The sequence below is a fragment of the Aquarana catesbeiana genome, linkage group LG05 (genome assembly GCF_042186555.1).
Source record: "Aquarana catesbeiana isolate 2022-GZ linkage group LG05, ASM4218655v1, whole genome shotgun sequence".
Classification (NCBI taxonomy): Eukaryota; Metazoa; Chordata; class Amphibia; order Anura; family Ranidae; genus Aquarana; species Aquarana catesbeiana.
Genome location: NC_133328.1, coordinates 649870611 through 649898217, shown reverse-complemented (window position 1 = coordinate 649898217; position 27607 = coordinate 649870611). Strand labels below are relative to the sequence as shown.

The window sequence follows — 27607 nt, the reverse complement described above, 5'->3', positions numbered from 1 at the left end:
TGTCCACCTGTTGGAGCACACGCTGCGTGGAATAATGGACAGGGCACTTGAGGCAGAACAGAGGCAGGAAGAGGAGGACTTCCTTAGCTCTCAAGGCCCCCTTTATCCAGACAGTGTTCCTGCGTGCCCGCCGATCACACAGGAAGAGGACGAGGAGGAAGAGGAGGAGGAGGAAGATTGTGTCAGTATGGAGGTGGAGCCTGGCACTCAGCATCAGCAGCAGTCTTTAAGGGATCAGTCCCAAGAAACACATGGACTTGTACGTGGCTGGGAGGAGGTGGCTGCGGACCATGTCGTTCTTAGTGACCCAGAGGACTCCGGACCGAATGCCTCAGCAAACCTACGCTGCATGGCCTCCCTGATCCTGCAAAGCCTGCGTAAGGATCCTCGTATTCGTGGTATCAAGGAGAAGGACCAATACTGGCTGGCAACCCTCCTTGATCCACGTTACAAGGGTAAGGTTGCGGACCTTATCTTGCCATCGCAGAGGGAGCAGAGGATGAAACATCTTCGGGAGGCCTTGCAGAAAGGTCTGTGCAACGCGTTCCCAGAGACTGGGAGGTTACAAACTCCTGTTTCTGGACAACGTGTTGCTGAGGCTTCGGTCAGTCAAAGAAGGAGCGGTGGAGAAGGTGGCCGTCTGACCGATGCGTTCAGACAATTTTTTGGTCCGCAGCCCCAAGGTATGATCGGTTCCAGCAACCATCGCCAGCGTCTGTTTTACATGGTGCAGGAATACCTAGGGGCAAGATCAGACTTGGACACCTTTCCCACCGAAAATCCTCTGGGTTACTGGGTCTTGAGGATGGATCACTGGCCAGAGCTTGCACAGTATGCAATTGAGCTACTGGCCTGTCCTGCATCCAGCGTTCTTTCGGAACGCACATTCAGTGCTGCTGGAGGCGTGGTAACCGATCACAGGGTGCGTCTGTCCACCGACTCGGTCGATCGGCTGACCTTCATAAAAATGAATGAGTCTTGGATCACCACCAGCTACCAAGCACCTGATGCTGATGTAACCGAATAATTTTTTTTGAAATCTCAGATCCCTTCAAAGACTGCCTATGCTGATGCTGAGTGACTATCCCTGAGTAATTATCCTCTTCCTCCTCAATCATCACGCTGATAGCTTGTAAGAACATTTTTGGTTCTGGGCGCCACCACCAGTGCCTAAGGCACAATTTTTCAGCCCCTGTTTAACAGGGGCGTGTAATTACAATTTTTGATGTAATACTTTGCAGCAGGGCTCGTTCCTGCATTCCAACTAGAGTGTCTGTGAGGGGTTGCAGTGTTGTGGCACCAGCACCAGTGCCTAGGGCCCAATTTTTCTGCCCCTGTCTAACAGGGGCGTGTAATTACAATTTTTGATGCAATACTTTGCAGCAGGGCTCGTTCCTGCGTTCCAACTAGAGTGTCTGTGAGGGGTTGCAGTGTTGTGGCACCAGCACCAGTGCCTAAGGCCCAATTTTTCTGCCCCTGTCTAACAGGGGCGTGTAATTACAATTTTTGAAGCAATAATTTGCAGCAGGGCTCGTTCCTGCGTTCCAACTAGAGTGTCTGTGAGGGGTTGCAGTGTTGTGGCACCAGCACCAGTGCCTAAGGCCTAATTTTTCAGCTCCTGTTCAACAGGGGCATGTAATTACAATTCTTGATCTAATATTTCACAGCAGGGCCCTGTGAGGGCTTACAGTGTTGTGGCCACAGCAACACCTAAGGCCCAAATTTCTGCTGAGTATATAGGGCAGGACCCTACTTTCAAACATCTAACTTACAAACGACTCCTACTTGTAAACGGAAGGAGACAACAGGAAGTGAGATGAAATCTACCCCTAGGAAGGGAAATTCTCTCCTGTAAGAGTTAATATGGGAAAACAAGTTCTCCTTTCCACTGATGCTTTCCAATCCTTGTTCCACAAAAAAACCCAAATTTTCAAAAAACATTTTTCATTGGGACAAAAAAGTGAGGTGAAATCTTCTGAAGAGGAGGAAAGACAGCAAAACAAATGTCACAGGGGTGATAACCCTTCCCTATGTTTTCCAAAAAGCTTAGAAAAGATTTTTTGGCTGGAGCTAAACACGTTAAAAATGTTCAAAATTACAAACAGATTCTACTTAACAACAAACCTACAGTCCCTGTCTTGTTTGCACCGCCTGTATACTGCTGTTCAGAGTATATAGGGCCTGGTGGCCCCACACCTTTCCTTATTTTAATTTGGGTGCGGGGTTCCCCTTAATATCCATACAAGACCCAAAGGGCCTGGTAATGGACTGGGGGGTACCCATGCCGTTTGTCTCACTGATTTTCATCCATATTGCCATGACCCGACATGACATTAAACCCGCAAGCAGTTTTAAATGAGATTTTTTCCTTTAAAAATGACATTTGGTGCAGGGACTGTTCTAAACATGGGAAACACGCGTCACTTTACAGGCATACTATAGACACCCCCCAGGTACGATATTTAAAGGAATATTTCACTTTTTTTTTTTTACTTTAAGCATCATTAAAATCACTGCTCCCGAAAAAACGGCCGTTTTTAAAAGTTTTTTTTGCATTGATACATGTCCCCTGGGGTAGGACCCGGGTCCCCAAACCCTTTTTAGGACAATACCATGCAAATTAGCCTTTAAAATGAGCACTTTTGATTTCGAACGTTCGAGTCCCATAGACGTCAATGGGGTTCTAACGTTCGTGCGAACTTTCGGTCCGTTCGCGGGTTCTGGTGCGAACCGAACCGGGGGGTGTTCGGCTCATCCCTACTTCTGAGTATACAGTAATTATAATTATAGTAGTGATTAAACACAGCCAACAATTGCTGTATACTGGAGGGGGGGGGTCCAGGAACAGGGCAGAGAGACTGGACGTGCTACACATGTCCTATGTACAATGATGACTTCTTTTGGACATGTGTAGCACGCCCAAAGTCTGCAACTAGTTAAAAAATGTTTTTTTATGTGTTTCTGACTTTTTCTGTGTCTAGCCACGTGCCGACCGCCCATAGTAAATATATGTTATTATTTTGACGGTAAATACCGGTGTTATGACAACAGCCAGCTTCCATAACCCCGGTATCGTTATTTACTGTGGGCTATTCTCCACAAGATAAAAGTGGTCCCGCAAACTTATTCGCCGCAGAATCATGTTTTTAGGGGGAAGGAGAGGTGCCTCCCCCCCTGAGCTTACCAGAGCCGTCGGTTAACTCGGAAGCAATCCAGGGTGGTCGTCTGCTGGGCAGGAAGTCAAGTGAGGGCAGAATGGCCTCCCTGCCAGATTCAGCAGCCAGCCGAATTTGAGGAGCATAGAAAAAACCTGAGCTCTGGGCTCCAGCTGGCCCCTGTCTTGGGACAGTAGGACAAGGACATCCACGTAAATAGGCAGGAGTATGCTTCTTGTTTTGATAATACACAGGGTGATGTTGAAAGGCCGAATGGCTGGAGCTGGAGATGGTCTTGACCTACAGTGAAACTGAAGGAACTTGGGGAAGTCTTCTACAATGGGCACATGAAGGTAAGCATCTTAAGTCTATTGGAAGCAAGCCAGTCACCTGGCTGGACCCGCTATTAATCAGGATCAGTATGTTTCCACCTTGAACTTCTCCTTTGCTGAAAATTGTCTCAGGTGTGCAAGGTCTAAATCCAGCCTCCGCAAGCTGTTCCTCTTCATGACCATAAGAGGGGTGAGCACCTGCCCTGAAATCTCTTGCCTTCAGAGACTGGCACAGCAGCACTTTGCAACACCAGTGACTTACGTAAAGCATGAGTATATGCTTTCTTTACCTCAATGTCAGGCAAAATCCATGGACATGAATCAGAGAAGATGGAGGACTTCTGATGGACCATGCATGTCCCGAAATAACCACTTTGACATTCCAATAGTCTGAAGCCCAACTTAGTAGCTTCTTGGATTCCAAGTTCAAGTTCAAGCTTTTAGCATACATCTGAGGGGATATTAGGTCCCCTCACCAGCTATTCCTAAAATCCTGACTTGGTCTGTAAAAATGTGCGACCTTCGTACGCTCTGAACTTTGTTCTCTAGACTGTCCTCTTCTGGCCTAGCCAGAGCTGGTCCTGAGGTAGGACCTCAACTTGCCAACTGTGGCCCTTGTCCCAGTGCTATCCAGCTTACCAAAAGTAATAGCTCCCTAAAAGGGAATGCTACACTACACCTATTAGAGGCAGGAACAGCAAGCCCAGGCCCCAGCCATAGCACTCCTTTGCCATAACTGACGAGAGCATCACCAGTGCCACTATGCGGGTGATGTAAATTGGAGCCTTATCATGGAAACTGACACCAGCTCCGACTCCTGAACTACAGAGTTTCTGAAAACACTCCTGAATACTGCATCCACATTCTCCATCCACATTTTCATCCTTTTCGATATGGCCACAAGAGCCCAGGCCGACTTTCGGGCTATACGCTGCATCTTCCAAGGTAGAGCGACATGCTTGCTCGCCTCATCAAGGCCTCAGCCATTTAGAGAGGCAGCCTTTAGATGCTTCACATCCTTATCTCTGAATCGATATAGCTTGGCCATCTTTCTCAGAAGGGAGGGATGTTTCATGACCTTGTTCCACTTATCCAAAAGGATGTCCCCTAGTTCTTTTAAGAATGAGAATTTAGAACACTCTCTCTACGGCTGTCTCCAAGTCGTGCGATTCAGAGTGCGACCCCAATCTAACTTTACAGTCTCTAGATCAAAGTGGCATCAAAAGTCACATCAAAGTAGCGCAGGAACCCCTCAAAGTCGCTGCAACTCTGAAGTAATAAATATTATTCAAGGGTGGTTACGGATTCCCTCTGTTTATTGCACATATATATTAACTTGTCTATTCCTATAGTTAGCTAGTCTATTAAAACTCTGATCACATGTTACTGTTGATATCACAATAATACAAGGTTAGCTATGAAACCAAGCACACTGCTTAATAAAACAAAGTCTAATTTATTTCCCAAGAAAATAGGAAAACGCTAACATGAAAATACTAAAGAAGGATATTACAAAGCATATAACACCAGAACATATAATACAAGAATATCAAAGATACTTATCACAATGCTTTCCTCGAGATTTTGTTTCGTCAGCTGGGCTCAGATGGCAAAAGAGAGATAGCCATGAGGCTCAAAATGGTGGAGAGAGCCATGCGGTTCAGGCACAAGCCAAGAGCAAAAAGGGTTGAGAGAGAGAGGAAGATCTCTGACTCGTTCAGTTCTTTATACTTCAATCATACACCATCAAGACCCAATCGCATTGCCATCCCATCTAGACTTTTGACAAATCACAGTACTTATAGGGCAGTCCTCCTCAATATATTATATTACTGTCCGTCCTGCTGCATTGGCCTCTAGGGGCAGCATTGTCCATGTAACATGTCTATATATCTTCAATGCCTTTTGGTCCTTTGATCTTCTGTAGCAGGACATTCATCAATCATCTTGGCAGCCATGGCTCTCTTTGAAGATTGCTTTATAAAACAACAGTCCAGAGCCAAGCATTGTTCAGCCTTGATGGAGGCCTGATCTCTTCTTTCAGATATTTCAGACGGCCCCCATAAAAGCAAAGGCTTGGTTGTATCAACCATAAAGAAATTCCAGAAATATGATATTAAATCATGTTGGCTTCCAACAAACTTTAAGTTGCATAGATTGGAATGGGTGCCATTGAACTCAATGGGCTGTGATCCGCCATGTGACCCTATGTGTCCAAAGTCGCATGACAAGCCGCACTAGTGGAAACGGAGCCCAAAGGTGCTTACAGAACTTCCTCTTGCTTTGCAGGAGACTCTACCTTGGTTGGGACAGTTCCAGTTCTTCCTGGTCATCCTGGTGGGAGAACACACCACAGTGGCTGTTGGACTTCGTGTGTGGCTTGTATCCCACTCTTTAAAGGGATTCTTGTACCACGTGCCTCACTAGGGATTCCATTTGCTGGAAAACACCACCGCCTGGGCATAGCATGGCTCACACAGAGACTTACCCTCTGGGACCGGAGTCCCGCTTTCCCAGCGGGCTCCATCCTAGGAGGAGCTGACATAGCGGTGGGTGCGTAGAGGAGGATTCAGAGCTTCCGCTATGAAGGCTGGACCTTGATGTTGACCTATGACAAATACATCTGAAGAAAAATGTTGTGACCTAATGAGGTCTTTATCATCTCGTGCCGTGTATTGTCAACCTGACCTAGAAAGACTCACAAAAGCAAAATGGGATAGAAAGGAAATGGTCAAAGAACCCAGAAAGAGTACTGATAAGGTTGGAAATAATGGGTTAGAGTTCTACTTAAGTTGTTTTTCATTTCTCTGCATTATGTGTACGTGTCAGCATATGTTGCAAGACTAGCTTAAGGTTTTCCAGATGTAAATCCAGCGTGATGTATGTTGAAATATACTGCTTGTTACCTTATATGGAAATTTGCTGAAATATGTGTTTCTGTAATCAGCCCTATAAAAGGCTCCAATAAAGCAGTTCAGTTCAGACAGTACGGGACCTTTAAGGCTCGGAACTGATATACAGATACTCCTGATTCTGTGTCTTACTTCTTTGAGAGCTAAATTTGGCAAAGCAATATAAACTAGAGGCAATTCAGTTGAAAATTGCACTTAACATTTCTGGCGCCCGAACAGAGACTTACCGATGATACTACAAGAGGTGGATGAATGAGTACTGACGGAACAAAAGGACAGGCATTCCGGGAACCACAGATTGAAAACCTGGCCAGGTAAGAAAAAGCTTTATTTTTCTTATATTCTGTGCTCCCCTGATTTGTGCCTATCCGTTCTGTCAGTTACGGTTCTCCTGGTTTTAAAACACCAGCCTCTGTAGTGGTGAGTCTAGAATTACTGCATATTTTGGTTTATATTTCTGGAATTATTTGTTGTTTGTTGTCTGTCTGTCTTGTTGAGAAAGTGAATGAGCCTTGCCAAGGTTGGTATGAATTGAAAGAATATCATCCCAATGAGCAACGGAATGCGCCTTCCGGGGGGTCTGACGCTTAAGTTTGATATTCAATTTAATTCATAAACCATAGACGGGTTGAGAGTATAAGCCCTGTCTGCTCCATAAAGCAGGGGTAAGAGTGTATGAGAGGGATCCCAGATACGGGGGGGAATAAGGTCTCCATAAGCCCGGAGATCTAGTCGGATACCTGGTCACTTAAAGGAATGCTTGTATATGTTGTAGCTGTCAGTCTGGTCATAATATTTGTCAGTTGGCTAGCATATAAAGTAATTCGATTTCAGAAATCTCATCCGGAGAGGTTTTTAGTATTATGGCACCCTAGGAGGAAGGCAATGAGGAACTAGTGTAGCTTTTTTAGTGCTTTGTACTGTACACTAAGTGTCCCACACGCTACCTAGGCACGGACTGTCAGAATGGGCCAGCAGAACACGAAACCCCGTCAGGGAATTGTGGCGCATTATACGGTGCCACAGATAATTAAGAACATCTATGGGAAAGATGAAGCATAGGACTTAAAGGATGTCCTTCGTAAATTTAAGGTGAAAGGAGCAGCGGGTTTAGACCTGGATGTATGGAGTGAAATAAAAAGGGACAGACAAGGAGAGGTGTTAGAGAAGCAATGGATGCGTCAGGTTCAATGCTTAATTAAGGTCTCAAATAGAGCGAAAGAAGAGGGGTGGAAATATAATCCAGATTGTGATGGTTGGGATATGAAAGACAGAAGAACAAAAAATGTTGAAATTTTAAATAATCTTAGTTCAACCATCCCACCCCCATACACTGACATAGAGCAAAATTCGCATAAGCCAGGGTTATATCCTGTACTTGAGGGGAGAGGATGGGTTTGTCAGGTTTGTGGAGCACAAAAACCTCATTCAGAAACTGTAGCCCCCGTACGCACTGATACACGCATTGTACAGGTAAATAATCCAGAATTTGGACAAGCAGCCCATCCACACGCCCCACCTACTATTACTCGTAGGATGCAAATAAGGACTTGGGCACCATGGTCAGCAGACACCCTTATGGCATTAATACAGAGCGCCTCAGACCCGGTAGCAAAGCCAGCTGCTTTCTGTAGATTTGTGACACAGTTAATGAATACACATGAAGCAACCTGGCAGGATGGGGAGGATTTATGCAGACATAAAATGACTCTGACCCTGTTTAACCAGTTTATGACCGACCTGCAGACCGAGCTGAGGGGGATGGCAATCTGGAGACAGGACACGTCAGACACATAGACTCAAGGGCCCCTTTTATTGCTAGATTAGGAGCTTTCTGTCAGGCAAAACAACAGGAGAGGGGGTCAATATCACCCATAAAACAAATGCCAGGACAGACTGTATCAGAATTTTACTTATCTATGGAAAGTATGATGGCAGATGAGGGATTGGATTTGGCTCTGCCAGTCACGATCCGAGCCTTCAATAGACAGTTTATGGAAGGATTAATTCCACAGATAAGTGAAAGACTGAAAGCCTGCACACCACCCTTAATTTGTTGCGATTTTTGGCAAAAAAAGGTTGCAAGGTTAATAAGAAAAAGTTGCAAGTGTGTCAGAAAAAAGTTATCTTTTTGGGACATTGTATATCACAGGGTACAAGACATCTCACTGAGGAGAGGGTTCAAGTGATAAAGGGAATGTTACCCCCGCGGAATTTCAAACAATTGCGTATGTTTTTAGGTATTGTGTCATATTGTAGACAATGGATACCACACACTAGCGCTTTGATGCAGCCATTATACGATTGTTTGAAAATTGTACCGTATATGCTTATGTAGTGCACACCACACATGACATACATGCAATCTTGTCTCAAGTTCAGCCCAAACACATTTCAATGGCTAGGCAATTAAGGTTACAGTGTACTTTACTTTTACCTCCAAATGTCACTTTTCAGCGCTGTACAACCTTAAATTTGGCCACCTTTTTGCCTCTTCAGTCACCAGATTTGGCAAGGGGGAATAATAGTGCTAATAAGGAAGGAGATGAGGAAACTGACACCCTTCTGTTTAAAGAGATAGATGAGTACGATTGTTTTCAGCTCATGGAACAGGAGACAATGGGATTTCCACATGTTACAGATACACCAATCTTAAACACTGAGCACACGTTGTACATAGATGGCAGCAGGTTTGCTGATGACAAGGGTAAATATCACACAGGGTATGCTGTAGTGACTGATACAGGTGATTGAAGCACAGCCCTTACCAGCCCATATGTCAGCACAGGAAGCAGAATTAAAAGCTTTAGAACAAGCCCTAGAATACTTAAAAGGACGAGAAGGGAATATTTATACTGACTCTGCCTACGCTTATGGTGTAGCGCACGATTATGGCCACATATGGAGGGCTAGAGGTTATCTGACAGCAGCAGGTACACCTGTAAAACATGGAGAAGGGATTAAGAGAGTCCTGAACAATCTTCAAAAGGTTAAACGAGTGGCCATTATGAAGATAGCGGCACACATGAAAGCAAAAACAATTGAGGCAAAAGGAAATGCATTTGCAGATTTGACTGCAAAACAGGCAGCTCTAGGGGAAGGAAGCCCTGAGACCTTAGCAGCGGTAGAGGTGAGTATCCCAGAACCAACATGGCAGGAGCAAGCAGGGGAGAGCGAGAAAGATAAGTGGGTCAGGATGGGAGCAGCACCAGACCATGACAATGTATGGAGGGAAGGAGGCAAAGTATGCCTACCTGCCTCTCTGTATCCAGCAATGGCAGCGGCAGTTCACCTACCCACACACGTCAGTTCCAATTCCATGTATAGGATTGTGAACCAAGGATGGCTCGCCCCTGGATTCAGTAGTACTGCGAAAAACTACTGTGCAGTCTGCCAAATCTGTCTCCTGAATAACCCAGGACAGAGAGTAAAAACCCCACGAAAACACCAGGTCCGGGACCAATACCCCTTCCAGAGACTGCAAATTGACTACATACAAATGCCTAAGAGTGGCCCCTTTGAATTTGTCCTCGTGTGTATCGATTTATTCTCAGGTTGGCCCGAAAGCTATCCAGTAAAATCAGCTACAGCAAAAGCCACAGCCAAGAAACTGATCACTGAGTTAATACCTAGGTTTGGTCTTCCTGAAACCATAGAATCAGATAGGGGGACACACTTTACAGGAGAAATCATGCAGAATGTGATGACCATGTTAGGGGTTCAACAAAGTTTCCACACCCCTTACCACCCACAGAGTTCAGGGTCAGTGGAAAGAGTAAATGGGACAATAAAGTTGAAAATACAAAAAGCCATGCAAGAGTTAAACAAGCCATGGCCAGAATGCCTGCCTTTGGCTTTGTTCTCCATAAGATACACTCCAACAGGGAAAACAGGATTGTCCCCATATGAAATACTTTTTGGGAATGCACCTAGATTAGGTTTATACTTTCCACAGAGTATGCAATTGCAATGTGATAGTTTGACTGCATATGTGATACAATTACAACAACGTCTAACTAAGATCCACAAAAGTGTGTATTCTTCTCTTCTAGACCCTAACTCAATAGCAGGTACACATACACTGCTACCAGGAGATTATGTATATGTTAACCACTTGCCGACCGCCGCACGACTATATACGTCGACAGAGCGGCACGGGCAGGCAAAAGGACGTATATGTACGTCCTTGCCTGCCCGCGGGTGGGGGGTCCGATCGGACCCCCCCCCGGTGCCTGCGGCGGTCGGCAAATCTCCCCCGGCGATCGGAGGTGAGGGGGAGGCCATCCATTCGTGGCCCCCCCCTCGCGATCGCTCTCAGCCAATGGGATCATTTCCCTGCCTCTGTATTGTACACAGAGGCAGAGGAAATGATGTCATCTCTCCTCGGCTCGGTATTTTCCGTTCCGGGCCGAGGAGAGAAGACTGCAATGTAAGTGCACCAACACTACACACACAGTAGAACATGCCAGGCACACTAAACACCCCGATCCCCCCCCCGATCGCCCCCCGATCCCCCCCCAATCACCCCCCCCCCCCTGTCACAAACTGACACCAGCAGTTTTTTTTTTTTTTCTGATTACTGTATTGGTGTCAGTTTGTGACAGTTACAGTGTCAGGGCAGTGAGTGTTAGGCCCCCTGTAGGTCTAGGGTACCCCCCTAACCCCCCCTAATAAAGTTTTAACCCCTTGATCACCCCCTGTCACCAGTGTCGCTAAGCGATCATTTTTCTGATCGCTGTATTAGTGTCGCTGGTGATGCTAGTTAGGGACGTAAATATTTAGGTTCGCCGTCAGAGTTTTATAGCGACAGGGACCCCCATATACTACCGAATAAATGTTTTAACCCCTTGATTGCCCCCTAGTTAACCCTTTCACCACTGATCACTGTATAACCGTTACGGGTGACGCTGGTTAGTTTGTTTATTTTTTATAGTGTCAGGGAACCCGCCGTTTATTACCGAATAAAGATTTAGCCCCCTGATCGCCCGGCGGTGATATGCGTCGCCCCAGGCAGGGTCAGATTAGCGCCAGTACCGCTAACACCCACGCACGCAGCATACGCCTCCCTTAGTGGTATAGTATCTGATCGCATCAATATCTGATCCGATCAGATCTATACTAGCGTCCCCAGCAGTTTAGGGTTCCCAAAAACACAGTGTTAGCGGGATCAGCCCAGATACCTGCTAGCACCTGCGTTTTGCCCCTCCGCCCAGCTCGGCCCAGCCCACCCAAGTGCAGTATCGATCGATCACTGTCACTTACAAAACACTAAACGCATAACTGCAGCGTTCGCTGAGTCAGGCCTGATCCCTGCGATCGCTAACAGTTTTTTTGGTAGCATTTTGGTGAAATGGCAAGCACCAGCCCCAGGCAGCGTCAGGTTAGTGCCAGTACCGCTAACACCCACGCACCGTACACCTCCCTTAGTGGTATAGTATCTGAACGCATCAATATCTGATCCGATCAGATCTATACTAGCGTCCCCAGCAGTTTAGGGTTCCCACAAACGCAGTGTTAGCGGGATCAGCCCAGATACCTGCTAGCAACTGCGTTTTACCCCTCCGCCCGGCCCAGCCCAGCCCACCCAAGTGCAGTATCGATCGATCACTGTCACTTACAAAACACTAAACGCATAACTGCAGCGTTCGCAGAGTCAGGCCTGATCCCTGCGATCGCTAACAGTTTTTTTTGTAGCGTTTTGGTGAACTGGCAAGCACCAGCCCCAGGCAGCGTCAGGTTAGTGCCAGTAGCGCTAACACCCACGCACGCACTGTACACCTCCCTTAGTGGTATAGTATCTGAACTGATCAATATCTGATCCGATCAGATCTATACTGGCGTCCCCAGCAGTTTAGGGTTCCCAAAAACGCAGTGTTAGCGGGATCAGCCCAGATACCTGCTAGCACCTGCGTTTTGCCCCTCCGCCCGGCCCAGCCCAGCCCACCCAAGTGCAGTATCGATCGATCACTGTCACTTACAAAACACTAAATGCATAACTGCAGCGTTCGCAGAGTCAGGCCTGATCCCTGCGATCGTTAACAGTTTTTTTGGTAGCGTTTTGGTGAACTGGCAAGCGCCAGCGGCCTAGTACACCCCGGTCGTAGTCAAACCAGCACTGCAGTAACACTTGGTGACGTGGCGAGTCCCATAAGTGCAGTTCAAGCTGGTGAGGTGGCAAGCACAAGTAGTGTCCCGCTGCCACCAAAAAGACAAACACAGGCCCGTCGTGCCCATAGTGCCCTTCCTGCTGCATTCGCCAATCCTAATTGGGAACCTACCGCTTCTGCAGCGCCCGTACTTCCCCCATTCACATCCCCAACCAAATGCAGTCGGCTGCATGAGAGGCATTTTTATGTCCTCCCGAGTACCCCTACCCAGCGAACCCCCCCAAAAAAGATGTTGTGTCTGCAGCAAGCGCGGATATAGGCGTGACACCCGCTATTATTGTCCCTCCTGTCCTGACAATCCTGGTCTTTGCATTGGTGAATGTTTTGAACGCTACCATTCACTAGCTGAGTATTAGCGTAGGGTACAGCATTGCACAGACTAGGACACACTTTCACAGGGTCTCCCAAGATGCCATCGCATTTTGAGAGACCCGAACCTGGAACCGGTTACAGTTATAAAAGTTACAGTTACAAAAAAAGTGAAAAAAAAAAAAAAAAAAAACACAAACAAAAATATAAAATAAAAAATAATAGTTGTCGTTTTATTGTTCTCTCTCTATTCTCTCTCTCTCTATTCTCTCTATTGTTCTGCTCTTTTTTACTGTATTCTATTCTGCAATGTTTTATTGTTATTATGTTTTATCATGTTTGCTTTTCAGGTCTGCAATTTTTTATACTTTACCGTTTACTGTGCTTTATTGTTAACCATATTTTTGTCTGAGTACAGCATTCACGACTTTGAGTGGTTATACCAGAATGATGCTTGCAGGTTTAGGTATCATCTTGGTATCATTCTTTTCAGCCAGCGGTCGGCTTTCATGTAGAAGCAATCCTAGCGGCTAATTAGCCTCTAGACTGCTTTTACAAGCAGTGGGAGAGAATGCCCCCCCCCCCCCACCGTCTTCCGTGTTTTTCTCTGGCTCTCCTGTCTCAACAGGGAACCTGAGAATGCAGCCGGTGATTCAGCCAGCTGACCATAGACCTGATCAGAGACCAGAGTGGCTCCAAACATCTCTATGGCCTAAGAAACCGGAAGCTACGAGCATTTTATGACTTAGATTTCGCCGGATGTAAATAGCGCCATTGGGAAATTGGGGAAGCATTTTATCACACCGATCTTGGTGTGGTCAGATGCTTTGAGGGCAGAGGAGAAATCTAGGGTCTAATAGACCCCAATTTTTTCAAAAAAGAGTACCTGTCACTACCTATTGCTATCATAGGGGATATTTACATTCCCTGAGATAACAATAAAAATGATTAAAAAAAAAAAAAAATGAAAGGAACAGTTTTAAAATAAGATAAAAAAGCAAAAAAATAATAAAGAAAAAAAAAAAAAAAAAAAAAAAGCACCCCTGTCCCCCCTGCTCTTGCGCTAAGGCGAACGCAAGCGTCGGTCTGGCGTCAAATGTAAACAGCAATTGCACCATGCATGTGAGGTATCACCGCGACGGTCAGATCGAGGGCAGTAATTTTAGCAGTAGACCTCCTCTGTAAATCTAAAGTGGTAACCTGTAAAGGCTTTTAAAGGCTTTTAAAAATGTATTTATTTTGTTGTCACTGCACGTTTGTGCACAGTTGTAAAGCATGTCATGTTTGGTATCCATGTACTCGGCCTAAGATCATCTTTTTTATTTCATCAAACATTTGGGCAATATAGTGTGTTTTAGTGCATTAAAATGTAAAAAAGTGTGTTTTTTCCCCAAAAAATGCGTTTGAAAAATCGCTGCGCAAATACTGTGTGAAAAAAAAAAATTAAACACCCACCATTTTAATCTGTAGGGCATTTGCTTTAAAAAAATATATAATGTGTGGGGGTTCAAAGTAATTTTCTTGCAAAAAAAAATAATTTTTTCATGTAATCAAAAAGTGTCAGAAAGGGCTTTGTCTTCAAGTGGTTAGAAGAGTGGGTGATGTGTGACATAAGCTTCTAAATGTTGTGCATAAAATGCCAGGACAGTTCAAACCCCCCCAAATGACCCCATTTTGGAAAGTAGACACCCCAAGCTATTTGCTGAGAGGCATGTCGAGTCCATGGAATATTTTATATTGTGACACAAGTTGCGGGAAAGAGACAAATTATTATTATTTTTTTTTTTTTTTGCACAAAGTTGTCACTAAATGATATATTGCTCAAACATGCCATGGGAATATGTGAAATTACACCCCAAAATACATTCTGTTGCTTCTCCTGAGTACGGGGATACCACATGTGTGAGACTTTTTGGGAGCCTAGCCACGTATGGGACCCCGAAAACCAAGCACCGCCTTCAGGCTTTCTAAGGGCGTAAATTTTTGATTTCACTCTTCACTGCCTATCACAGTCTCGGAGGCCATGGAATGCCCAGGTGGCACAAACCCCCCCCCAAATGACCCCATTTTGGAAAGTAGACACCCCAAGCTATTTGCTGAGAGGTATAGTGAGTATTTTGCAGACCTCACTTTTTGTCACAAAGTTTTGAAAATTAAAAAAAGAAAAAAAAAATTTTTTTTTTTGTCTTTCTTCATTTTCAAAAACAAATGAGAGCTGCAAAATACTCACCATGCCTCTCAGCAAATAGCTTGGGGTGTCTACTTTCCAAAATGGGGTCATTTGGGGGGGTTTTGTGCCACCTGGGCATTCCATGGCCTCCGAAACTGTGATAGGCAGTGAAGAGTGAAATCAAAAATGTACACCCTTAGAAATCCTGAAGGCGGTGATTGGTTTTCGGGGTCCCGTACGCGGCTAGGCTCCCAAAAAGTCCCACACATGTGGTATCCCCATACTCAGGAGAAGCAGCTAAATGTATTTTGGGGTGCAATTCCACATATGCCCATGACCTGTGTGAGCAATATATCATTTAGTGACAACTTTGTGCAAAAAAAAAAAAAAAAAAAAAATAAATTGTCACTTTCCCGCAACTTGTGTCAAAATATAAAATATTCCATGGACTCAACATGCCTCTCAGCAAATAGCTTGGGGTGTCTACTTTCCAAAATGGGGTCATTTGGGGGGGGTTTGTGCCATCTGGGCATTTTATGGCCTTCAAAACTGTGATAGGTAGTGAGGAGTAAAATCAAAAATGTACGCCCTTAGAAATCCTGAAGGCAGTGATTGGTTTTCGGGGCCCCGTATGCGGCTAGGCTCCCAAAAAGTCCCACACATGTGGTATCCCCATACTCAGGAGAAGCAGCTAAATGTATTTTGGGGTGCAATTCCACATATGCCCATGGCCTGTGTGAGCAATATATCATTTAGTGACAACTTTTTGTAATTTTGTTTTTTTTTTTTTTTTTTTTTCATTATTCAATCACTTGGGACAAAAAAAATGAATATTCAATGGGCTCAACATGCCTCTCAGCAATTTCCTTGGGGTGTCTACTTTCCAAAATGGGGTCATTTGTGGGGGTTTTGTACTGCCCTGTCATTTTAGCACCTCAAGAAATGACATAGGCAGTCATAAATTAAAGACTGTGTAAATTCCAGAAAATGTACCCTAGTTTGTAGGCGCTATAACTTTTGCGCAAACCAATAAATATACACTTATTGACATTTTTTTTACCAAAGACATGTGGCCAAATACATTTTGGCCTAAATGTATGACTAAAATTGAGTTTATTGGATTTTTTTTAGAACAAAAAGTAGAAAATATCATTTTTTTTCAAAATTTTCGGTCTTTTTCCGTGTATAGCGCAAAAAATAAAAACGGCAGAGGTGATCAAATACCATCAAAAGAAAGCTCTATTTGTGGGAAGAAAAGGACGCAAATTTCGTTTGGTTACAGCATTGCATGACCGCGCAATTAGCAGTTAAAGCGACGCAGTGCCAAATTGTAAAAAGTGCTCTGGTCAGGAAGGGGGTAAATCCTTCCGGGGCTGAAGTGGTTAAGAAACACACCAGAAAGACATTGGAACCTAGATTTGAAGGTCCTTATCAAGTGCTTTTGACCACAGCCACTTCAGTGAAATTGGAAGGAAAAGCAGCCTGGATCCACGCATCACACTGCAAAAAGAGTCTTGAACCGAGAGAAGCAGAATGAAGATCCTTCTAACTATGATAATAGTGCTTGAATGTTTTCAAATGTTTGTTTATACATGGACTCCCGGTATCAATGTAACAGTTCATGAAAATAGTACTGATCTTAGATGGGTAAATCAGGATAAGAGTATAACACAATATCCTTACTACGAATGGTATACGGTAGGAAATTTCACGGTGTCAGGACAGGAGGGTCCTTTTTACATGATGCAGAATATGGAATCACCAGTAGTGTGGATAAAAGCTAAATCACAAGCACAAGTAAACATAACTTTCCATTGGAGGGACAATTTAACATGGCCCTTTAATAACACACCGCATAAATGTCATAAGTTAGGTCCATCTGAAACATGGAGAGAAGTAAAAGACAAATTACTACAGTTACTTAGAACTCCGAATTCAAAAGAATACGAGACATCACAGAAAGGAAAAGGTCCTAGACCAGCAAGGGGAAGTGGGCAATTCAATCTAATAGGTCCTCTTAGTACCAATCAATCTGCAACCTATATTTGTACAGCATGGTATTTTGTACCAGTAAGGAAATGGGAAAACACAACAGGAGGATATATACAATGGCAACATTATGGTTTCAATATAAAGATAGAGGACGCTCTACCCACCATCTTCGAATCCTCTGTATTAACTCCTATTCCTAGATCTTGCATAAATGTTTCGGTATCACAACAGAAAACAAAAATCAAATTTAATGTAACTTTTCCCCAGCTACCAGAATGTAGGTATCACCGAGAATGGTATGATACAGTTCTGGGAGCTGCAGGAACTGGAATGGGAATAATGAATGGGATACAGATGGAAATGATACAAAATAAGTGGAAACGTGCAGGAAGTCACATAACTGATAGTTTAATAATCACAAGCAAATGGTTACCTACAACATTCGAAACACAAATTAGACAGTTACAATTAACTAAATATCTCAATATTATGGTTAATCACACAGCACTAGCCAGTCTGGAGTTGTGGAAAGCAAATCAGGAGTTCATAAACATTACTCAATGTGCTTTTTCTACACTATCTTATCACATTCAAATTAATAGAGCTCGAGATGAGCTACGATTAGGGAATTATCGCACTTGGATGAACTATTTCAAGGGTTTAAATTTAGAAAGTACATGGTTTGAAGTACCAGGAAAAGAAGTTGAATGTGAGGAAAGATGGTGTGCTGGAAGGTTTGATGTATACAAAGTGGAGGAGGTCCAGGTAATGTGTAAGTTAATAGTGATGCCACTCCTGATAGGAAAGGATCTACCTGAATTTTGGTACCCTGAGATTTATGGACACTATGTAGATACACAAAACATGACTCATGATCTAAGTCTATGTGCTAAAACTAATAAGGGAATAGTCTGTGGAAGAAGTTCTCCAGTCTATGAACCTTGCTTATTGAAACATCAATCTAACATATGTAAGTTTCAGAGATTACCAGTAGGTGTAGGAAACAGATTTATGGAGATAGGACCACAACATATTTGTTTAGTCACAAATGATCAGGAAACTATGGAAAGTTTAAATAAAACGGCCCCTTTTTCAGGATGCGTAAAGAATGTTAAAATGCTTAAATGGCAAAATGACACTTTCCTTTTTGAACCAGATGCACATAGAATATTTAATCTAGAATGGACGGTAGATAATCTTACTGATACTACTCCTTTTATAATATCATTAGAGCTCTTACGGCAAATCTTAAATGAGTCCGAAATACTTAGAAAACACATAGAGACACAAGAACATACCCTTCAAAATAATCTAATATCTGCGGTTATAGATAAAGGGAAATTAATACATTTATCCTCACAAATAAGAGATGAAACAACACATCATTGGTATGATGTATTTGCTGGATGGTCACCCACTGCTACGGCAATTTTTAATTGGATGCTCAATCCGATACTTATTTTAATTTTAGCTTTTGTACTGCTTACCGTGATAAACTGTTGCTTATATAGGAAGATTAAGGCACGAACAGACAGAATAGAAAGAGAAAGGTATTAGGAACTCTAATGACAAAAAGGGTAACTTGACATCACCCCTTTTCTATTCTCTTTGCTTATAAGATGCAGGTATGGATTTGAGGGATGAGGGTAAATAAAGAAGACTTATCCTCCTCTGACAACCCGCGGTCAGGGATAGCACTCTTTGAAGTATCGGCTGTTCACTTGTTTGCAAGGACCCAGAATCGTGGAGGGGATGATGTCAAAGGGGGAAATTGATAAGGTTGGAAATAATGGATTAGAGTTCTACTTAAGTTGTTTGTCATTTCTTTGCATTATGTGTACGTGTCAGCATATGTTGCAAAACGTAGCTTGAGGTTTTCGCCTAGATGAGTGTCCAGCATGATGTATGTTGAAATATACTGCTTGTTACCTTATATGTTGAAATATACTGCTTGTTACCTTATATGTTGAAATATACTGCTTGTTACCTTATATGTTGAAATATACTGCTTGTTACCTTATATGTTGAAATATACTGCTTGTTACCTTATATGGAAATTTTGCTGAAACATATGTTTGTGTAACCAGCCCTATAAATGCTTCAATAAAGAAGGGCAGCAACAGTTCAGTTCAGCACGGGACCTTTTATGCTCAGAACTGATATACAGATACTCCTGATTCTGTGTCTTGCTTCTTTAAGAGCTAAATTTGGCAAAGCAATATAAACTAGAGGCAATTTAGTTGAGAATTGCACCTAACAGGTGTTAGGTCTTGGGCTGGTTGTCTGTAATGTTATCTGGTTGCTTTCAAACAGCTGGGTTGTTCATGTTCTACCACTGCAAATTACCCATCACGTCTATGGGTTGACAGATTGAGGTGTTCGTTTTTAATTGGCTTGTTCGGTGGCAAGTCTCCTCATCTGTTCTTACGCTGTTTATGTATTTCGTACAAACTTACGTTTCTCATGTAATTTTACGTTTCTCATGCAATTTACGTTTCTCATGCAATTACGTTTCTCATGCAATTTCGTTTCTCATGCAATTTACATGTCTCTTGCAATTTGTTTCTATGATAAACTCACATTTTTATGTTTCTCTTGTTTTCCAGGTTTCTCATGTTTTTCCCAAGGTTACTTTCGTTCTCATGTTTCTCACGCTGTTCATCAATTCACGTTCTCGTGCTACCGGTGTTTCTCATGTAGTTGCGGGTTCTTGCAGCCTCGGTGCTTAGGCTGCTCACGTTCCTTCACGCAGATTACATTCCTGGCGCAGGTTCTCAGTATGCTCACGTTTTTCTCGTAGTTCATGTTGCTGTCCCAGTGGCGTGTCACTTACGCGGAGTAGGTTACCCAGGGGACTGCGGTTCTTCCCTGTCGTAATGCACTCGACCTTTTATTTCCTAGCTACATTTGGCTAGGGTTGGCAGAAGCATGGAAGTATTGGTAAGTCAGCCTTGGTAGCTCCAGCAGCCTTTGCGGGCTCAGGGGCTTCAGTGGATTCCGAATTTTCTCAGTCTCTAGGCCAGTTTCAGTAGCCTTCCTACTTGGTTCGGTTTTTGCCTCTTTTAACTCATATCGGCTCGGCATTGTCGGGGCGTATCTGGTTTGGACTCAGCATTTCATGTTGTTGGTAGACCCCGACAGATCTTTCTTTATTTGCTGTGCATTCTATTAAGCCATCCTCAGGGTTCCTGTTGAGTAGCCCTCCTGCTGTGATCAGCAGACTTCTCATCATGGGTCATATTTTCCATGTCGTATCTATCACATTCTCATGGTCTCCTTTGTGTTGGGTACCAGCTCGGTGCTCAAGGCAGGCCTATACCTGGCTTTTTGGGTCATAAGAGATAGGAGCAGGTTCTGCATATTTGTGCCAGGGATCCCAGCCCGTATTGGGCTGGTGGAGGTCGTCTTGTTTCTCTGGGCTTGACCCAGAGCCATTTTTTGAGATACCACAAGCGTTTGTTAATTTAGTAGATCATACGCATTTTCAGTGGGTAATAATTTGGTATCATATTCATCCTACTGGTCATTTTTGCCCCCTTTCAGGCATACTGACCACTTGACCCAGGCATAACTCAGGTCTATGTTCTATGTTGCTTTTTGTTCCTTTCCTACACGATCCACAGATTGACTCCGAGTACAAGTGTAAGGCTGACCGCAGGTCAGCCTGTAATTGTAGGAGGAGTCAGGCTGCATAAAGCCCGCCCTCCTTCTTCTCCTTCCTGTGGTCGTAGGATCTTATGTCCCACCCACCCATTCCCTTTTTCTTTTTCATTTTAATTCAATTCATACTTGGGTATGCCCCCTTTCAGGCATACTGACCACTTGACCCAGGCATAACTCAGGTCTATGTTCTATGTTGCTTTTTGTTCCTTTCCTACACTATCCACAGATTGACTCCGAGCACAACTCAGGTGCTGTCCATTTCTTCTGATCATTCTTGAGATGGTTTTACACCTTCATTTGAGTCCAGCTGTGTTTGATTATACTGATTGGACTTGATTAGGAAAGCACGTCAGAGCAAATGAGAATCATGAGGTAAAAGGAACTGCCTGAAGAGCTCAGAGACAGAATTGTGGCAAGGCACAGATCTGGCCAAGGTTACAAAAACATTTCTGCTGCACTTAAGGTTCCTAAGAGCACAGTGGCCTCCATCATCCTTAAATGGAAGACGTTTGGGACGACCAGAACCCTTCCTAGAGCTGGCCGTCCGGCCAAACTGAGCTATCGGGGGAGAAGAGCCTTGGTGAGAGAGGTAAAGAAGAACCCAAAGATCACTGTGGCTGAGCTCCAGAGATGCAGTCGGGAGATGGGAGAAAGTTGTAGAAAGTCAACCATCACTGCAGCCCTCCACCAGTCGGGGCTTTATGGCAGAGTGGCCCGACGGAAGCCTCTCCTCAGTGCAAGACACATGAAAGCCGCATGTAGTTTACTAAAAAAACATCTGAAGATGACTCCAAGATGGTGAGAAATAAGATTCTCTGGTCTGATGAGACCAAGATAGAACTTTTTGGCCTTAATTCTAAGCGTTATGTGTGGAGAAAACCAGGCACTGCTCATCACCTGTCCAATACAGTCCCAACAGTGAAGCATGGTGGTGGCAGCATCATGCCATGGGGTGTTTTTCAGCTGCAGGAACAGGACGACTGGTTGCAATCGAGGGAAAGATTAATGCAGCCAAGTACAGGGATATCCTGGACGAAAACCTTCTCCAGAGTGCTCAGGACCTCAGACTGGGCCGAAGGTTTACCGTCCAACAAGACAATGACCCTAAGCACACAGCTAAAATAATGAAGGAGTGACTTCACAACTCTGTGACTGTTCTTGAATGGCCCAGCCAGAGCCCTGACTTAAACCCAATTGAGCATCTCTGGAGAGACCTAAAAATGGCCGTCCACCAACGTTTACCATCCCCCCTGACAGAACTGGAGAGGATCTGCAAGGAGGAATGGCAGAGGATCCCCAAATCCAGGTGTGAAAAACTTGTTGTATCTTTCCCAAAAAGACTCATGGCTGTATTATATCAAAAGGGGCTTCTACTAAATACTGAGCAAAGGGTCTGAATACTTAGGACCATGTGATATTTCAGTTTTTCTTTTTTAATAAATCTGCAATTCTGTGTTTTTCTGTCAATATGGGGTGCTGTGTGTACAATATGGGGTGCTGTGTGTACAACATGGGGTGCTGTGTGCACAATATGAGGTGCTGTGTGTACAATATGGGGGGCTGTGTGTACAATATGGGGTGCTGTGTGTACAATATGGGGTGCTGTGTGTACAATATGGGGTGCTGTGTGTACAACATGGGGTGCTGTGTGCACAATATGAGGTGCTGTGTGTACAATATGGGGTGCTGTGTGTACAATATGGGGTGCTGTGTGCACAATATGAGGTGCTGTGTGTACAATATGGGGGGCTGTGTGTACAAAATGGGGTGCTGTGTGTACAATATGGGGTGCTGTGTGTACAATATGGGGCGCTGCGTGTACAATATGGGGGGCTGTGTGTACAATATGGGGAGCTGTGTGTACAATATGGGGCGCTGCGTGTACAATATGGGGGGCTGTGTGTACAATATGGGGTGCTGTGTGTACAATATGGGGGGCTGTGTGTACAATATGGGGGGCTGTGTGTACAATATGGGGTGCTGTGTGTACAATATGGGGTGATGTGTGTACAATATGGGGGGCTGTGTGTACAATATGGGGGGCTGTGTGTACAATATGGGGGGCTGTGTGTACAATATGAGGTGTGGTGTGTACAATATGGGGGGCTGTGTGTACAATATGGGGGGCTGTGTGTACAATATGAGGTGCTGTGTGTACAATATGGGGGGCTGTGTGTACAATATGAGGTGCTGTGTGTACAATATGGGGAGCTGTGTGTACAATATGGGGCGCTGCGTGTACAATATGGGGCGCTGCGTGTACAATATGGGGTGCTGCGTGTACATTAATGAGGAAAAAATGAACTGAAATGATTTTAGCAAATGGCTGCAATATAACAAAGAGTGAAAAATTTAAGGGGTCTGAATACTTTCCATCCACACTGTCTGTTTAAGGCATGTTATTTCGTGTTTTATGTAACTTTGGCATTTTTGGATGTGTTGTTTGGTTGGATAACCTGTGTTTTAGTCTTCCTATGTGCCCTAGTTGATGTAGCCTAAAGTGTTTGTCTATGGTTAAGTGTTAATTTGGTGTCTCAATTGTGTGGTCAGTTTTTGTGGGGAGAAATTTAGTTTTTCTAGTGAAGAAATCTCGGTTTGTGCTGGTTTTGGTGGGATCAGCGACTTTTTTTCAATTGTTAATGCCACCACTTTGTTGTTTTCTGGATTTCATCCACCATTTTGTCGTGGTCCGATTGTCATTGGCCATTTTGCGGTAGTCCGGATACAGCCATCATTTTGTCGTGGTCTGATTGTCGTCAACCATTTTGTTATAGTCTGGATTTCATCCACAATTTTGTCGTGGTCTGATTGTCGTCGGCCATTTTGTTGTAGTCCGTATTTCATCCACCATGTTGTCGTGGTTCGAATGTCGTCGGCCATTTCATTGTAGTCTGGATTTCATCCACCATGTTGTCGTGGTCTGATTTTCATTTGTTGAAACTGCCATTTCGTTTCTGCTGAGTTTTGGTTCTGGGTGGAATTGCTCTGCTTTTGGGCCAGGTTTCAGCGTTTAGTGAGTTTGAGTCATCTTTTTGCAGAAGTTTCAGCTTTTGGCTTTTGTTGCATTGTTGTGCGGTATTTCGATCTCAAAACTTGTGGTTTGACTACCGAGGGGACACGGGAGTCGAGGGGGATTTCCTCCCATTTGCAATATGGGGGTTTATTTCACCCTTTCCTGGACAAAAGGCTTTTAGAGATGTTGAAATTTGCTATATTACGTTATAAAGTCCAGAGGTGGTATGTGTTGCCATAACTATTTTTTAGTATCTGGATAGACATAATATGAAGTTCAGGGAAGCCAGACTTCCCCTCCCCCTTCCTGTCCATTGATATGTAAAATAAACCAGTTGAATAGGTTTTTAGAGCTGACCAGAGAACAGGAAGTTCTTTGCAGGATGTGATGTATGCAACAGGAAGTTGGTGGGAGGGGCTTGGTGTCCTTTGAAACAAGCATGTGGACAAAGGGACTTGTGTTTGAAAGGATGATGGAAATCACTTTGGTTTTTAAATTTAATTCCAGTTTTTTTTTGCGGAGTTTTATACTGTAATATAGTTTTGGATAGAGAATAAACGGGAGACATCCCCATTATTGTCGTAACATCTAGATACAGGTAGAAAGAAGCCATAATATTGTTTTGAATAGTGAAGGATCTCATGGTGCTTTGTAGTTGTCTGACGAACACGTTTATAGGGCTGTGTATCGTGAGAGCGGATGGGTCTTATATAATGGTCGGAATTCCGGTGCGCAATTGTGTTAGCAGAAACGTGAGGAGTAGATTCTAGCATACCGGGATGCCATCTCTTCCTCCGGTTTGTAATGAGGAAGAAAACGGGGGGGGGGTGTTAATGGTAAGAATGAACCTCTCTAATTCTAACCAAGTTTGTGACCTAGTAGGACAACATGTTGCTCAACTGTCTTTCTTTGATGGAGTTTGAATCAGCAACCAGCAGTCTGATGAAGGAGACTCGCATCCCAGGTGCTAAGAACCTTTTTGTCAATGGTTCCAGGTATTACACCCCAGATGGTAAGCCACACACAGGTTATGCAGTGACCACAGTCATTGAGTTCCCACATGTCTGGGTTGTCGCCATATGAGGTTTGTTTGGAGGTCAACCAAAAACAGGGTTGTACTTTCCTCAGTAGCTGTCGCCTACATTCTCAGCTGATGGGGTAGGTGCAGTCACTGTAACATGAACTTCAAAAGGTCCACCACAGGGTTCATGAGTCCCTCCTGGACCCTGACACAAGAACCGATTTATATTCTTTCCAACGAGGTGACTGGGTCATTGTAAAGAAGCTTGATGGAGGAGACAACTGGATCCACGCCAGCCACTGCAAGAAGCTGCTCAACTACACCAAAGGATGAGGAGTATCTTTGTTTATTTATGTTTTTAGCTTAGTGTATTCTCCAACTAGCTAAGAAAGAGAACAGGACCAATTGCTGGGTCTACTCTGAATCTCCACTGAACTTTAGTACCCAGAGATGACAACGGTACATGCTATATATAATGTTCAGATTGGTATGAGGAATTTTGAAAAACTAGAAAAAACTCCAGGCACTTGTCCATAGAACTTAACGATACATTCCTAGAGGGTAAAATTAGTTATAGTTTTAACAATAGCTCTGGTTCTTGCCAGTTTGGGTATCGGGACAACTAGGTAGCCCACAAGTGTGCTTTAACTTTAGTTTGCTACTTATGCGGGTCTACAGCTTATAAGGTAACTCTCCCTAATGCAAGAGGTTCATGTGTCCTGGTGAAACTCGTCCCAGCATCTTATGTCGCGGCCGATTGTGAGGATCTGATGGCGCAAGAGAAGGTAAAAATGGCAGGAAGGGAATTGTTCACCAATCCGACCAGGTTTGGGCATGGTTTCCTGCTCGTACAGGATGGGGGCTTGAGCTTATGAAACGATTGAACAATTTCTCATCCAGTGTGGATGGGTTGTTCAATGAAACTGATGAAGCTGCAAGGAAGATCCCACTGAAACAACGGCAGATCAAGACCCTTCTATTAAAAGATGGCCCATAATTATCTTTTGGCATCCAAAGGGGGTTTCTGTGAATTAATAGGAAAAGATTGTTATACCTGGATCGGGGAAACTAGTGACAAAGTTCAGGCCCATATGGATAAGGTTAGATCCCTTCAAGGCAAAGCCAGAGCTATAGCTAGTGAAGGTTGTAATCCTTTTAAAGGTCTGAGAATCTTTGAGGATTTTTTTATTTTTCAGCAGATCATGGTTGAAGGAAGTAGGGGTATATATACTCATGTTGTTTTTGTTTCTATCCCTTCTATATGCTGTGATGAGGTGCTACTGTTGCCTGATTGGACGAGTAAACATCTTCCTCGCTGAGATGAGACTCCTCGAGGCCCAACCCATGTACAAGATGCAGAGGATCCCATACTGACCGGTCTTCATGTCCTCCTCTAAGTCATCCCTCCTGAAGAACAGAGTCTACAAGAAAAGCCGTGTTTTATTTTTATGGACTCATGGACTGTAAGGACTGATTCATTTCCAGTTGTAAGAAGAAGATCAAGATTTATCGAGGAAAACATGGGAGCATATGACAAAGAGGAGGAGCTGTTGTGGAAATTTGTATTAATGTATGTTGTCAGTAGGGATGAGCCGAACACCCCCGCAGCAGAACATACGAACAGGCAAAAAATTTGTTCGAACACGCGAACACCGTTAAAGTCTATGGGACTCGAACATGAATAATCAAAAGTGCTAATTTTAAAGGCTTATATGCAGGTTATTGTCATAAAATGTGTTTGGGGTCCTGCCCCAGGGGACATGTATCAATGCAAAAAAAGTTTCAAAAACGGCCGTTTTAAAAAAAAAATTATGTGGGGGGTCCCCCTCAAAATCCATTCCAGACCTGATTATGGTGTGGGGTCCCCCCAAAAATCCATACCAGACCCTTATCCGAGCACGTAACCTGGCAGGCCGCAAGAAAAGAGGGGGGAATGAGAGAGCGCCCCCCCTGAACTGTACCAGGCCACATGCCCTCAACATTGGGAGGGTGCTTTGGGTTAGCCTGGTATGGATTTTGAGGGGGACCCCCACGCCATTATTTTTTTTTTTTTATTTAATTTTGGCACGTGGTTCCCCTTAATATCCATACCAGACCTGAAGGGCCTGGTATGAAATTTGGGGGTCCCCAACGCAATTTTTTTTTAAATTTCAGTGACTTCTTTTATCTGTATTGCCGGGACCGACAATTCATTATAGTACTTTTAAATGACTTTTTTTCCTTTGAAATGTCATTTTGCTCTCAGACTGTTCTAAACATGGGAAACACGCGCTACTTTACAGGCATACTATAGACACCCCCCAGGTACGAAATTTAAAGGAATATTTCACTTTTATTGTTTCACGTCAAGCATTATTAAAATCACTGCTCACGGCCATTTTTAAAACTTTTTTGCATTGATACATGTCCCCTGGGGCAGGACCCAGGTCCCCAAACACTTTTTATGACAATACCATTCATATAAGCCTTTAAAATTAGCACTTTTGATTTCTCCCATAGACTTTTAAAGGGTGTTCCGCGGCTTTCGAATTTGCCGCGAACACCCCAAATTGTTCGCTATTCGGTGAACAGGTGAACACCTGATGTTTGAGTCCAACTTACGTTAGACTCGAACATCGGGCTCATCCCTAGTTGTCAGATGTCCCCCGGTGTCAGTTTTCCTGTAATACGTTCATGTGAGTGTATTCGCACATACAGACGTCTGTGGAAGACCGTTTATTGCGGAAACCTTCCCGTGGACGCGGCAGATCTGTTCGCCCTATCAGGGATGTTTGTTTATGCCTCACCAAGAGACTGGCCACCTCATGGCGATTGCATTAAAGCTCCTTGCAAGCAGATCTGCGTACATGGGAACCATAGCATAACCATACAAA

At 44.0% G+C, this 27607-nt stretch overlaps 1 protein-coding gene across 1 annotated transcript in view; it reads right to left on the bottom strand.

Annotated features, from left to right (window-relative positions):
* The window catches only part of LOC141145678 (uncharacterized), a 703163-nt gene that overhangs the window by 325333 nt on the left and 350223 nt on the right, over window positions 1-27607 (bottom strand). The gene's annotated exons all lie outside the window — the stretch shown is intronic.